This window comes from Oryctolagus cuniculus, chromosome 12, assembly GCF_964237555.1.
Source record: "Oryctolagus cuniculus chromosome 12, mOryCun1.1, whole genome shotgun sequence".
NCBI lineage: Eukaryota > Metazoa > Chordata > Mammalia > Lagomorpha > Leporidae > Oryctolagus > Oryctolagus cuniculus.
The window spans coordinates 27961598-27975106 of record NC_091443.1 but is presented as its reverse complement, the minus strand read 5'-3'; the positions used below and the strand labels follow the sequence as shown (position 1 = coordinate 27975106).

Sequence of the window (13509 nt, the reverse complement as noted above, 5' to 3'; positions counted from 1 at the left end):
CTCAAATAAATGAGATCGTTAAAGCATTTTTCATTCTTATTATTTTTATAATATCCCATGATTTAAGTTTGCAGTATTTTTCTTATAGTCTGTTTAAATTATATAAAGTATTATGTTCTTCTCTAGTTTCTCATTCTTTTTAAAATTATTTTTAAAGTGTTTGGATCTTTTGTATTTTTAATTTTGTGATGTTTTAGCTCAATTTCTTTAATTTTCATTCCACTTCTTCTTTGCCACTAGCATTTAATTTCCTGTGTTTCCTTTAAAATCCTCTAATTATTTTGGCTTAAAATTTAATTTTCCTTCTGTGGGGATTATTGTAATATTTTGTTATTCTGTAGCTATTAATTCTTGTTCATTGATTTTTTGTTTATATTTCATACTATTTTTATATAAAAACTTAATGATTTAAGTATAAATATTCTGTTTCTTATTAAAATTCAAATTTTGCCTGTAGAGCTTCAAGGACAAGAAATTTAAAGATGGTTAAAAGACTGACTTCGAAGGCCTGATCTATGCAACTCATGCACAAGCAAAGTAATGCTTCCTGGGCTAACCGGGAATTTGGGAGTTCTGTCAAGATCTTTCTGGAGGTTGGCACTGGGCATGGTGGGTTGATCTGCCTTCTGCAGTGCTGACATCTTATATGGATGATGGTTCGAATCCCATCTGCTCCACTTCTGATCCAGCTTCCTGCTAATGCACCTGGGGAAAGCAGCAGAAAATGACACGAGTGCTTGTGCCCTTGAACCCACATGGGAGATGTGGAAGAAGTTCCTGGCTCTTGGCTTTGGATCAGCCCAGCTCTGGTTGTTGTGGTCATTTGGAGAATGAACCCGCTGATGGAAGATCTCTGTCTTTCCCTCTCCTTCTCTGTAACTCTGCCTTTCGAAGCTTTGCAATTCATCTGACGTATAAAGGCCATGGATTTTGTGCAAGATATCCTAGTGTTTCCTTCCATTCTAAGGCATATTTAGAATCCTGACAAAGGTGAGACAAGGGGGCTTTTCAGAAGAGTCCCCTAATTATTACTGGTTTTAGAATTCCACACCTAGGAGAGAAGGGGTTTTCCATTCTCCGTGCTTGCAGGTCCAACACTATGGAAGAATTCTTGAGATCGTGACTAATAACAAATTACAGGCTGCCTCTCTGGCTCCATGAGGAAACTGTGCTGTTATTTCATAGCCATCTCAGTGATATTTTCCTCCTAGCCTTTAAGTGTTAAATTTCCCCTAGCTCTGGCTTTGGCTCTGGCCTTTCAGATATTTTTTATTCAATTCCTCTGTCTATTTTTACTGTGATCTGTGGCAACCTGAGGGAGATCACTGATAAATTGTCTTGCTCGTATATGTCTTTAGTTCAGTTCCTTTTTATGCTGAATGCAAAATTCTGCCTTAGTATTTATGAGGTGTCTTTGGTGATGTGGCATAACTTTCAGTTTGTATGATCTACCCTATTTAAAATAAAGACTTTACCCGCACAGTTTTCTTTTTCTTATATTTATTTTCTGAGCTTGGAGGAACCTGGTATAAATTCACCCATTATTTTTCCTCTCTCTTTAAAAATATATGCACAGAATAAAAGAGAAAAAAAATCATTTAAGAGGATAGGAATCATTGCAATGATAGGCCAGAGTTATGCTCAGCAGTTAAGGCACTGTTTAGGATGCCTGTGACCTATATCAGTGTAGCTGGGTTTGATTCCTGACTCGCTCCTGATTCCAGGTTCCTGCTAACACAAATCCTGGGTGGCAGTGGTGACGGCTCAAGTAATTGGGTACCCGTGGAAGACCAGGAATGAGTTCCTTGCTCCAGGCTTTGGCCTGCTGCTACCCTCCATACTCCACCAAGTGGCTGTTGCCTGCATTTGGGGAGTGATCTAGGGCATGGGAACTCTGTTTTGTTCCTCTAAATTTACAAATGCAACTCCTGCAATGAGACTAGAAAATGATATAAAAATTTTAAATGCACTCACCAAACCTACATATATAAAAGGGAAAGAATTGCTATATATAATTTCAGATGATTGTTCCTGTAAATAAAAGCAATACTTTAAAATGTTAGTTGATTCAACTGCTACATTGTACAAAGGGTATAGATTTCATGTATGATACAGATGACCAATATTCTTACACTGTAAGCTTTTCTTTTTGTCTTGTGTATTCTCATCACTGTGGTCTGCCGCTCTTAATACAAAAGCTTAAATTCTAACTATTGGGTGTTTAAATTCTTTTGAATAAACCTGTAGTGTTTATTTTATTAAAAATATATCCTGGGGAGGATGTTTGCCTAATGGGTAAGATGCTTTCATCCCACATAGGAGATGTGGGTTAGTAGCCAGCTACAGCTCCTGACTCAAAGCTTTCTGCTAGTGGGGACCCTGGGTAGCAGCAGAGATGACCCACGTAGTAGGATTCCTACAACCCACAAGGGAGACCTGGATGGTGTCCCCAACTCCCAGCTCCAGCCTGACAGAGCCCCTACCACTGCACACATTTGGAGAGTGAATCACTGAATGGAAGCTCTATCAAGTCTCTCTCCTATTCCTTCTCTGTCTCTCTAAATTACATAAAATTAAATGTATTTCATATTTGTACAAGGCATACTACTAGTATTTTGCTTATAATTCATATTATGCAAATTCTAAGAATGAGGGAGTCCCAGGTGACTCTAGGCATTCTGTTTACTTATGAAATATAATCAGCTGAGGCTGCTCCTTCTACCTATAATTCTGGGGGTTTGAAAGGAAATCAGTCATTCTACACTTATTGATATCTACAAAAGAGTAATCTGTTATAATGGTCACAAATGTCATACATGCTCTCTGATTTTCTAAAATTAAAAGATACATTTGTATTGGTACAAAATAATTTTCAAACCCATGCATAAAAGAGGTCTTCTAATAGTACATGAAAATAGGTATTATGAAAAAAAATGCATGGGTTTCAATGTTCTCTGCAGAGAAACTCATCTTTTAATTCCATTTTTCCATGAACCTTTTGAAGACCCCTCATATACCTGAAATACTGTATTATGGAATTACTAAATATGATATAGCTCATTGGTTGCATTACATTATACTCCTCCTGGGTATATGACAAGAGTAAATGACTAGCTTGAGTTAATGTTCTAAAGTGTTCCATCAAATGCAAAAAGCAGAAGCAAACTTCAGGGGTCATGATGCATTCTGCCTAACCTTGGCAATGGTTTTATGCTGTGACAATGAATGAGAAGCCACTAATGGGAAATGGCAGCTTTCCACTTGCATGAGGATCATGGTGACCATGAGGCCCCAGTCGTTGCTAAAATAGTCAGGTGGTGAAAGAGTTGAAAAGACTGCAGTCAAAGTCCAGAGGAATTAATAAATCATGAAACTTTAGAATGAGAAAAAAATAATACATTGGAAAATGTAATTTCATGACATTGTGTAAGAAATAAAATGTCAGGTAAAACGTGGAATAGTGCAAGTATTAGAAATTTTTGGAGCAACGAAACATGGATTCAAAGCTTTATGGTTTTACTGTTTAACTGTTTAGTAAGTAGCTATTTGCCTGGGAAAATTAATTTCTGTAATTTGAAGATTCCTTATTTCTAAAATGGCAACTTTATTTGCTTTAGAGAAAATTATTTGCAGCACAAATATCAATGTGTGTACATGTACAAAGGTACCAGCTGAAATGAGAACAAATGGAAATTCAGATCTTGAGGAAGATGAACAATACAGACTATCTCTACCAACATAGTGCTGGCAACATGAATATTCATAAAGAAAACCAAATCAAGTTCAAAATCAGGAAAAACCACAACACAGTTAGAAATCAGGACTTTCCTCTGGGGAGCTGAGCAGGACAAAATGGAAACCACAGAATGCTGATAATATTCTATAACTTGATCTATATGGTAGTAATACAGTGGAGTTCTATTTGTGATAATTTATGCTGTATGTTTGTTAATTTTATTATCATGTGCATATATTAGGCTTGAATATGTTACATTTAAAAATAAATGTGCCAGTCTCTATTAAAACGGTATTCTGAGCCTATTGTCTTTAGACCAGGCATCTTACATTAAAAAAAAAAAAATCAATGGGATCTCTCTCAAAGAACATTCATGACATGAGTCATGCAAATAAAATCAGCAATAGTGTAGTATGTTGGAGAGGATTCTACACTGAAAAGGCAGAGTTCTGCTTTATAATCCTGATCTGTCATTAACTGACAGTGAGACAGCATGTCATGGAGTCAAGAAGTAGCGAATAGTTCTCTCTGCCTAGCGTGAAGTAGGGTGGTGGCAGTGGAGGATGCGAGGAAGAAAAGGCAGCAAGGCAAGGTTCAGGGAGGTGAAGTCGGGGACCGGATAATGGCACCAGATCATGCTGGACTTCACGAGAAACGTTTCGCAACTGGTAATTTATCCAAACATCATGAGACACAATGAAAATCTTATAAATAAATGTTACATTCTCACTGATGTAATTTAAAAGGTGACTGCCCAGACTATCCAAGACAGATTATACCTAGAGAGAGAAAACTCAGCATCCTAAGGCAGAAATCCCAATAAGAAATGCATCTAGTCATTAGTAATGGTGGAAAAAAGAGAAATGATGATTGGAGGAATATTATGTGGTTTAAGCTACTGGCTAAAAGTGGGAAGACAAGAGGTGGGAGAAATGGTATTGGATTTATAGACTTGCTTTTTTTCTGGCTGAATGGTTTTGTGTTTCACTGAGAGGGGAAATGTAAGAAAAAGAGCAGTGATGACTCAGAAATGTGTTACATTATCCTTAATTACTTAACAAACTACTAATTCAGCAATGCTGTTTTACTTGTACTTCTTTCTTGAAAAGATGTTGTGATATTGCAAAACTGATCCAATACAGAAACAACTGAGGTCTGTAAAGGACTTGTGAGGCTGGGTTCATGCCTTGCAGAAATCCCCATGAGTGGAGAAAGCCTCTCAGGAGAACAGAGCAGTTTAAACTAAATACAATAATTTCACAGCTGATGACCTGAGTAATCCGACCAGGCTCTCTATGACAGCCTCTTATTTGACATTTCAAGAGGATTCTATAACCTAAATAAATAAATTTTCTAGAGCAAGCTGCCAATCTTTCAGTTTTGCTTGCCTTTAATCTTTGGAGGAAAAACTAATAACCAGGGACTTAAGTTTGTTGAACATAATGTATGAAATACAATGTTAAAAATACACTGAAAAGGAAAGGGTGATGAGATTGGAAGTATATTCTAGTTACTAATCTGTCTCTTTCCAAAGAACCAATTCTTAAAGTGGCCTAATATTTCTTCCAGTATAGTTATACTGGCAAATTACTCCATGCTCACACTGGCATACCCTAAACCAAAGCCATTTTGGTAATTATAACTCTGTTCCTAACAAAAACAAAGTAACAGTTCTATTTCACCTAATTTCTAACTTCACATCATAGTCCACACACACCAGGCATACTTGCAGATATGGGGCTTCTAATACAGTGAACAGCTACAAAAGGAAGTGTGGCATTAGCAGATAATGACAATGCAGTGGAATGCAGAGTGGGATCTGACAAGACTTATACTGAGGTTCAGATAGTGTGGCTCTTTACTCAAGTATCACATGGAACTAATATTACAAGACTCTTAGATGTGGTGATCAGTGCAATTAGACATAGTTATTAAATTTAGTGCTATAAGAATAAACATGTAAAAATATTGATAAACGAGTGGTTCAAAACAAATGCTCTTTAAATCAATGTGAATGATGTTTTGAGTAATTTATTTATCAAAATGCTAATATTATTTTACTAGAGTCATAATTTTAATATAAAGTCTAATGTTATTAAATGTCTTTAAATACCATGTGAGTATTTGAATGATCTCAGAGTTAAAAAATTAAAGGGAATTTGCTCAAAGATTTTTCTATAACCAAAATCCCCAGAGGTCTATAAAACTGAATAATTAATATTATTTTACTTTAATTTTAGGAACAAGTTTCTAGATTTAATAAATAAGTGAACCTAAATATGTATTTAGCTTGGAATAAGAAGTAGAGAGTTAATTAAAAATTATAGAATGTTATATTTACTCAACATTATCATTATTACATTAATGATGTTTAAATATCTTCTGCTAATCCGCTGAGTATTATACTTTTTACTATACACATCCTATAGAAAACTATCCTGAACTTATGTATATTTATCTGCATATACATTCATTTCTATGTGGAAAAATTAATTTTTTATCTCATCTTCTCTCTATATACATTTCACATTTTCATTTGAAAAATTCCAAAATGAGAAAAATACTAGAAATTCTTCAGTTTGAAGTTTTTTATGTAACAAGGTAAATTGTTTGGGGAAATTATAATTTTGATACCATCACAATTTGTGTTCTGATATTGCTGGTTAACAAATCAATATTAAATAAAAAAATAACAGAAGAATTGATTAAAATATAATAACAGCACAAGAAAATATGCAAACTGGACATAAATAAACACTCAAGACAAGATGAAATTTGCCCAAAACTTTTGAGAGAACTAAAGGATGAACTTGTTAGGCAAGACACATACCTTTTGGAGCAAAAGCTCCCGTGTCAGGATACAAAAGTCTGCCAATATGAAGGACATTCAGGAGACACCCTGTAAACAGAAATGTTGAGATGTGGAACTCTGGTGCACAATTTGGTAAAATATACCCCACTAAACTTTTCTTATTTACAAATGTATTTGTGTAGAATTTCAGAGTCTTTTTCGGCATTCTCTTATAAAGATTATAAAACATTTTTTCTTATGGAAACATTTTCATCTTGTGTATTATTTTAATGTGTGAAAAGAGAGAGAGAGAAAGAGAAAGAGAGAGAGAAAGGGAAAAAGAGAGAGAAAGAGAAAGAGAGAGAGAGAGAGGCAGGCCAGAAATGTATGCATTCCACCTTTCCACCTTCTGGTTCACTCCCTAAATGCCAACAATTTCTGGGGCTGAGATAGGCTATAGCTCTGAGCCAGGAAATCAATTCAGATTTCCAATGTTCATGTCAGGAATCCAATTAATTCAACCATTGACTGCTGCCTCCCCAGATCTGCATTAGCAGTAAGTTTGGAATCAGAAGCTGAATTGGGAATCAAAGCCAAACACCCTACATGGGACCCAGACAACCTAACTTCTAAATCAAACATCTTTCCCCATCAATGTGTACTCTTTAGAGAGAGGAATTAAAAACACTTCTCATGTCTAGACGTCAGCATCAACAAGAACGCTTCACTGTAAATTCTGCTGTCTTGAGCATTATCTATTTTTTTCTTGACTTGTTTTAGGAAATCTCAATGGAAACTTAGATTCCCAAGTTTAAAGTCCCTTTAGAAGTATGGAAGATTAAATGACTCATGCAAGGTCATTGCCAAATGAAGCTACTCTTCCAGACACAATTACATATGTACACACACACATACAAAATACAATTTAGAAGAAATAAAGTATCATGCAGAAATAAGGACTTTTTAGTCAAATTAAATGAAAACAGGTTGCAAATTTAATGGTATCATCCAATGTTCTATTGAAGGTTGAAAGTATGGACTCAAAAACACTGCAATTAATTCATGAATTAGAAAGTTTTCACACAAAGTTGAGGATCCCTGAAAATTCTTTTTTTTTTTTTTTTTATTTTTTGACAGGCAGAGTGGACAGTGAGAGAGAGAGACAGAGAGAAAGGTCTTCCTTTACCATTGGTTCACCCTCCAATGGCTACCACAGCTGGCGCGCTGTGGCCAGTGTACCGCGCTGATCCGTTGGCAGGAGCCAGGTGCTTCTCCTGGTCTCCCATGGGGTGCAGGGCCCAAGGACTTGGGCTATCCTCCACTGCACTCCCTGGACACAGCAGAGAGCTGGCCTGGAAGAGGGGCAACCGGGACAGAATCCGGCGCCCCGACTGGGACTAGAACCTGGTGTGCTGGTGCCGCAAGGCGGAGGATTAGCCTAGTGAGCCGCGGCGCTGGCCCTCCCTGAAAATTCTTAAACTGCATTTCCCTAGGATAGATTTTTTTGTTAGACATAGGATGTTAATAACTAATTAATTTACTTGGTCATACAGATATATCTGATAAAACTATTACTTTGTCATAAATATGTGAAAAAGGAAGTCACCCTTAAAATTTGTGACACTGTTGAGTATTTACTTAACTGCATCTTAAATAGTAGTAAGTTAGTACGTTAGTCCTTGAAGGTAGGCACCCAGTGAGAAGTAGCTCATGTTCTTGAGGGTCACACAGGCATTAAACAGAGCAACATTCAAGTATATATTGCACCTCTTCCTGTAATCATGTTTGCAGCCATGACAAGAAATGTGAGAAGCTGAAGGGCAACGTTTAGTCAATGTCATCGGGAAGTTTTAGAGTGCTGTCTAGATTCACTCTAGGGATTGTTTCTGTCTAGGGGTCATCCAATTATTGACTTTATTGACTATGGTTTCTCTTTAAAGAGAAAACACCAGTGGAGGTAGGTAAAGCAATGACTACTTAATGATATAAATGATAAGAAAATTGCATGCAAGTGATGCATTCTCTTAGAAACAGGATTTTTGTAGAGTCTCAAGCAATTGTCTTTGAAGGATGCTGGAATTCTCTTTCCTCAAAGTGGAACACAAAGTCTCAATTTGGCTGTGGGCACTAAACTTGAAATGAATACTAACAGTGAAAATGTACCCCAAACAAATAAATGACCCTCCCAGGGAGTAACTCAGAAAATCAGACAGGATTAAAAATTGATAGTGAATCTGGTTAATTTGTTTGAATTTTCTTGAGAGATTGTTTAGTTTTCAAAATGTATGCCTGAGTTTGTTCTACGATTCTTACAATTGTTTTTGATACTTAGCACTGCTTATGGGTTTGCATAGATGTAACTGTTTGTCACAGTGGGAGTGGGTATACTTAAATATCTTCCTGGCTGTGGAAGGAAAAGTATTCTATGTTATAACAGTAGAAACAGGGGCCAGAGAGAACCAGATATTAGAATCATTTCCAAACACACAGTGGTTGGTATTTCTTAAGCAGTAGGGTGGCATTTATTTAAATATCATTTAAATGCATCTACATTCCACCACATTGATCTGCATGCATGTATTCATGAGAAAGTATCCATTGTGTGCATAATGCATGGAATTTTGAGCTGATCATATCCTATTTTTGCCTAGTTATTAAATATAAAAGTATGTTTTCATTAATCAGCTGCCACTTCATTAATGTAAAATAGCCATTGGATTAAATCTCAATTAGAAACCTTTGAAACAGTGACATTTCATGTACTACTGGACAACCTTACTGCCCACACAGATGGCATGCAATAAAAACATTAGCCAAATATTATACTATGACTGACTGAACAAACTAAAGCACATTCATCTTAATAAAATGCATTATAGATCAGGTCTCTGCAACACATCCAACAACAAAATTATTACCGTAACAGATTGTTAGTCACTCTGACATATGCTTCCAATTGAACATATTTTGCATCTGTGTGTGTAACAGGCAGATGCTGATGTCTAATATTCTCTCTCTGAGCTTGAGTACATTTTACATAGTGTTATTATGGAGTCATGGATTGGAGCATATCTTATGAATTCTTTCTTATTTTTTTTTTTTGACAGGCAGAGTTAGACAGTGAGAGAGAGAGACAGAGAGAAAGGTCTTCCTTCCATTGGTTCACCCCCCCAAATGGCCACTATGGCCGGTGCGCTGCACCGATCCAAAGCCAGGAGCCAGGTGCTTCTCCTGGTCTCCCATGCGGGTGCAGGGCACAAGTACTTGGCCATCCTCCACTGCCTTCCTGGGCCTCAGCAGAGAGCTGGACCGGAAGAGGAGCAACCGGGACAGAATCTGGGGCCCAGACCAGGACTAGAACCTGGGTTGCCAGCACCGCAGGTGGAGGATTAGCCCAGTGAGCACGGCACTGGCCAGAATTCTTTCGAAAGTCATCGAAATAAGTGATTAGAATTATTAAATAAGATTGTTAATTACTGCATGAAAAAGTATTAGTAGGAAGATTTTACTTTTCTGTTACTAGACATTTATATAAATATATTCCAAAATAGAATAGGATTTTTAATAGTCTATTTATAGTCTATTTAGACTATATTTATATAAATAGACTATTAATAGTCTATTTATTAGTGTATTCATCAGGTATTACTCTAAAAGTTTTACCTAGAGTATGTAATTTCATACTTATAAGCTCAAAAAATACTAATGTTTCCATCCACATTTCCTGATGGATAAATACAAAGAAATGGACTGAATTTCCTCAAACTTGTACTAAATTAGTAGGTCATCTTGGTGGGATTCTGATCCAAGGAGATTGACTCAAAACCCCCTAAGTTAAGAAATCTGTTGTGCCTCTTTGAACATATTCACTCAAAGACATAACACTGTTGTTCATTGAATGCTAGTACTAGTCTCTACAGAATCATTTTATAGAGTAGTCTGTAAGGTAATTCAGTAAAAGGATAATTCGTAATGATTTTTGTAAGCCCAATATCTCAAATAAGAGTGGATATTCAATGTGTTTAAATTATTTAATGATTCAATGAATGAGCAATTGACAGTGTCTTTGAAATGTTGACTTCTGAAGAAAATCACACTTTATGCAAGTGAGCCCATTTTCTAGGTTTGGGATTTGAAATAAGAGTCCTCAAAATGCACATATACATGATATGCCTGTACATACATATCTACAAACATGCTTATATCATATAGATGAAAATATGTTTTGTATGTTATTGTGATGATAGAAGTACCAAATTACAGGTTTTTTTATTTCAATAGATTACTTTTACACCTATGTCTTTGGTGAAAGGAACACTGTTTAGAATACAATTTTAGAAGTTGAGTGCACTTTGGTGAATGAGTGAAGACAGTAATTGCTGACTTATCACCTTCTCTGTGACAGGAATCTATCTCAGCCATTAGCTGGCATGACAGTTTCTCTGAGTTTTACTCTAATGGTGCAATTCTATTTACCATTTTCCTGGATACCAGGGGTGAGTAGATTAACTTTCATATTATCAGTGTATTGACAATGAAATATTACAGGGTACAGTGGGAGACCATGTAACAAATAACATTTGAATTATCCTTAAATGTTCATATAAAATGATCATAATGCTTAACTTTGATTTCAAGTCTACATATTATATATAGTAATGAAGTAAAATGTGTCTGTATTTCTCAAATCCTAGACATGTATAACCCATAGAAAAACATTATTCACTTGAACATTTATCTAAATTACTATTTGTGAAGGTTATAATTATCCTAATTTTTTTGTTCATCAAAAGAAGTCTTTCTTCAGTAAAACTAAAAGCATTAGTCAGTCTAATCCCATTTTCTGTTTCTCTTCTGGTTGTTTTCCACATCACTTCTAAGTTCACTGGGACTGTACAATGTCTCAAACCCTAACTACCCATCTTCTAAAATCTTCAATATTCTCGTTATTATCAGTAATAAACTCCAAGTTAGTTACTACTCATAGACAGAAATGGATGCTCGGGTTGGCATTGTTGTATAGCAGGTTAAGCTGCCACCTGCGGTGCCGACATTCCATATGAACACCCATTCAAGTCCCAGCTGCCCCACTTCCGGTCCAACTCTGCAAATTTGCCTGGGAGAGCAGTGGACAATGGCCCAAGAGCTTGGGCCCCTACCTGTGTGGGAGATCTAGACCTATTTCCTGTCTCCTGGCTTTGGCCTTGCCTAGCCCTGGCTATTTCAGTCATTTGGTGCAGTGAACCAGTGGATGGGAGATCTCTGTCTCTGTCTCTCTCTCCGTCCCTCCCTCCTTCCCTCCCTCTCTCTCTCTCTCTCTCTCACCCTTTCTCTGTAACTCTTACTTTCAAATAAATAAAAACCAAATAAATGTCTTTTTAAAGAAAGAAATAGATTTCAAAGGGTGACTTCCTTTTCCTGCCACTTGTTTTCCTCAGCAGTTACTCCTTTTTTCGCCCTGGCTGCTATGATTTTCTCTCTCAAAGATTTGTCTCTGAGACAGAAGCATGCCTTGATTGGGCTTAAGGATATTTGTGATTTGAATTTTATACGGGATGATAGTACTCCAGAAATATGATGAAGCCATATTTAATAGTACTCCAGAAAGAAATTAAAAGTGCCATTCTGAAGCAAAGATACAAGGCTATATTCACAAGAAAAAGAATGTATAAAATGGAAAGATACTGCGCAGAGATCTGATGAAAGGCACATAGTAGAATAAGCAGTGAAGTCAATAACTTGGCCTGACTCCTTAGCTGTGACCTGGAGAACACATCCAGTGACCCAGCAGGAGTCCTCCCAGGGCCTATGGAAAAGTCACACTGCTCTTATATTGGAAATAGGTGTGCTGTCTATGCACCTGCAAGTGCATACTCAACTCAGGGTCAGCTATACTGGTGAAGGTCCTCTAGGCATCCCACATTGGACAATCAGTTCAAATTTTGGCTCACTCTCTACTTTAATCCTGCCACCATTTCGTGCGCTCAGGAAAGCAGTCCAAGCTGTACTAAGTACTTGGGCCCCTGCCACTTACATGGGATATCCAGAGGGAGTTCCAAGCTTCTAGGTTTGGTGAGACCCAGATTTATCTCTTTCAGCCATTTAAGACATGAGCCAGTCAATGGAAGATCTCTTTCTCTCTCTCCCTGTCACTTTCCTTTCAAATAAATAAATTTTTTTAAGATTTATTTTATTTATTTGAAAGACAGATTTAGAGAGCTCTTCCTTCCACAGGTTCACTCCCCAAATGGCTGCTACAGCTGGAGCTGAGCAGATCTGAGCCAGGAACCAGGAGCTTCTTATGGGTCTCTCACATAGGTGTGGGGTCTAAGGATTTGAGCCATATTCTACTGCTATCCCAGGCCATTAGCAAGGAGCTGGATTGGAAGTGGAGCATCCAGGACTCAAACTGGCACCCATATGGGATGCTGGTACTGCAGACCAGGACTTTAACCCACTGTGCCACAGAAGCAGCCCTTCAAATAAAAAAATCTTAAAAAAGTGAATCATAAATAAATGGAATATGAACAGATTTTTAAGGGAAGAGATTGCATGAGTCATTAAACCTCTCAACTGAGAAAACTCAGGACCAGATGGCTTCAAGGGTGAATTCTATCAAGCATTTAAGGAAGGAATGATGCCAGTTCTTAAACTCTTCCCAAAAATGCATGAGAAAACACCTCCAAACTCTTTCATGAGGCAAGTGTTGTCCTACTGCCAAAGAAATGAAAACTATAAGCACATTTCCAATGAACATACATATTTCTTCAAAAATTTTAACAAACCAAAACCATAACCATATTAAAAGGTTCTTACAACAGATTACACTGGAATTCTTCAAAGAATGTAAGGGCTTTAAACATAATCAAATATCAAAATGTCAGGTTTGCTCATATACATTACATTTTTGAGTGCTCTATATATAACTTACCAAAGACCAGGGAAAACATGTTTGTCTTTTTGGAAGTACCTTATTTCACTA

The 13509-nt window shown here is 36.8% G+C and overlaps 1 long non-coding RNA gene across 7 annotated transcripts in view; it reads right to left on the bottom strand.

Annotated features, from left to right (window-relative positions):
* The window catches only part of LOC103351248 (uncharacterized), a 406717-nt gene that overhangs the window by 227590 nt on the left and 165618 nt on the right, over positions 1-13509 (bottom strand). For all 7 annotated transcript variants that reach the window (XR_011380454.1, XR_011380453.1, XR_011380450.1 and 4 more), the window contains exon 7: positions 6567-6635. This is a non-coding gene — a long non-coding RNA (uncharacterized lncRNA). The remainder of the gene's footprint in view (positions 1-6566; positions 6636-13509) is intronic.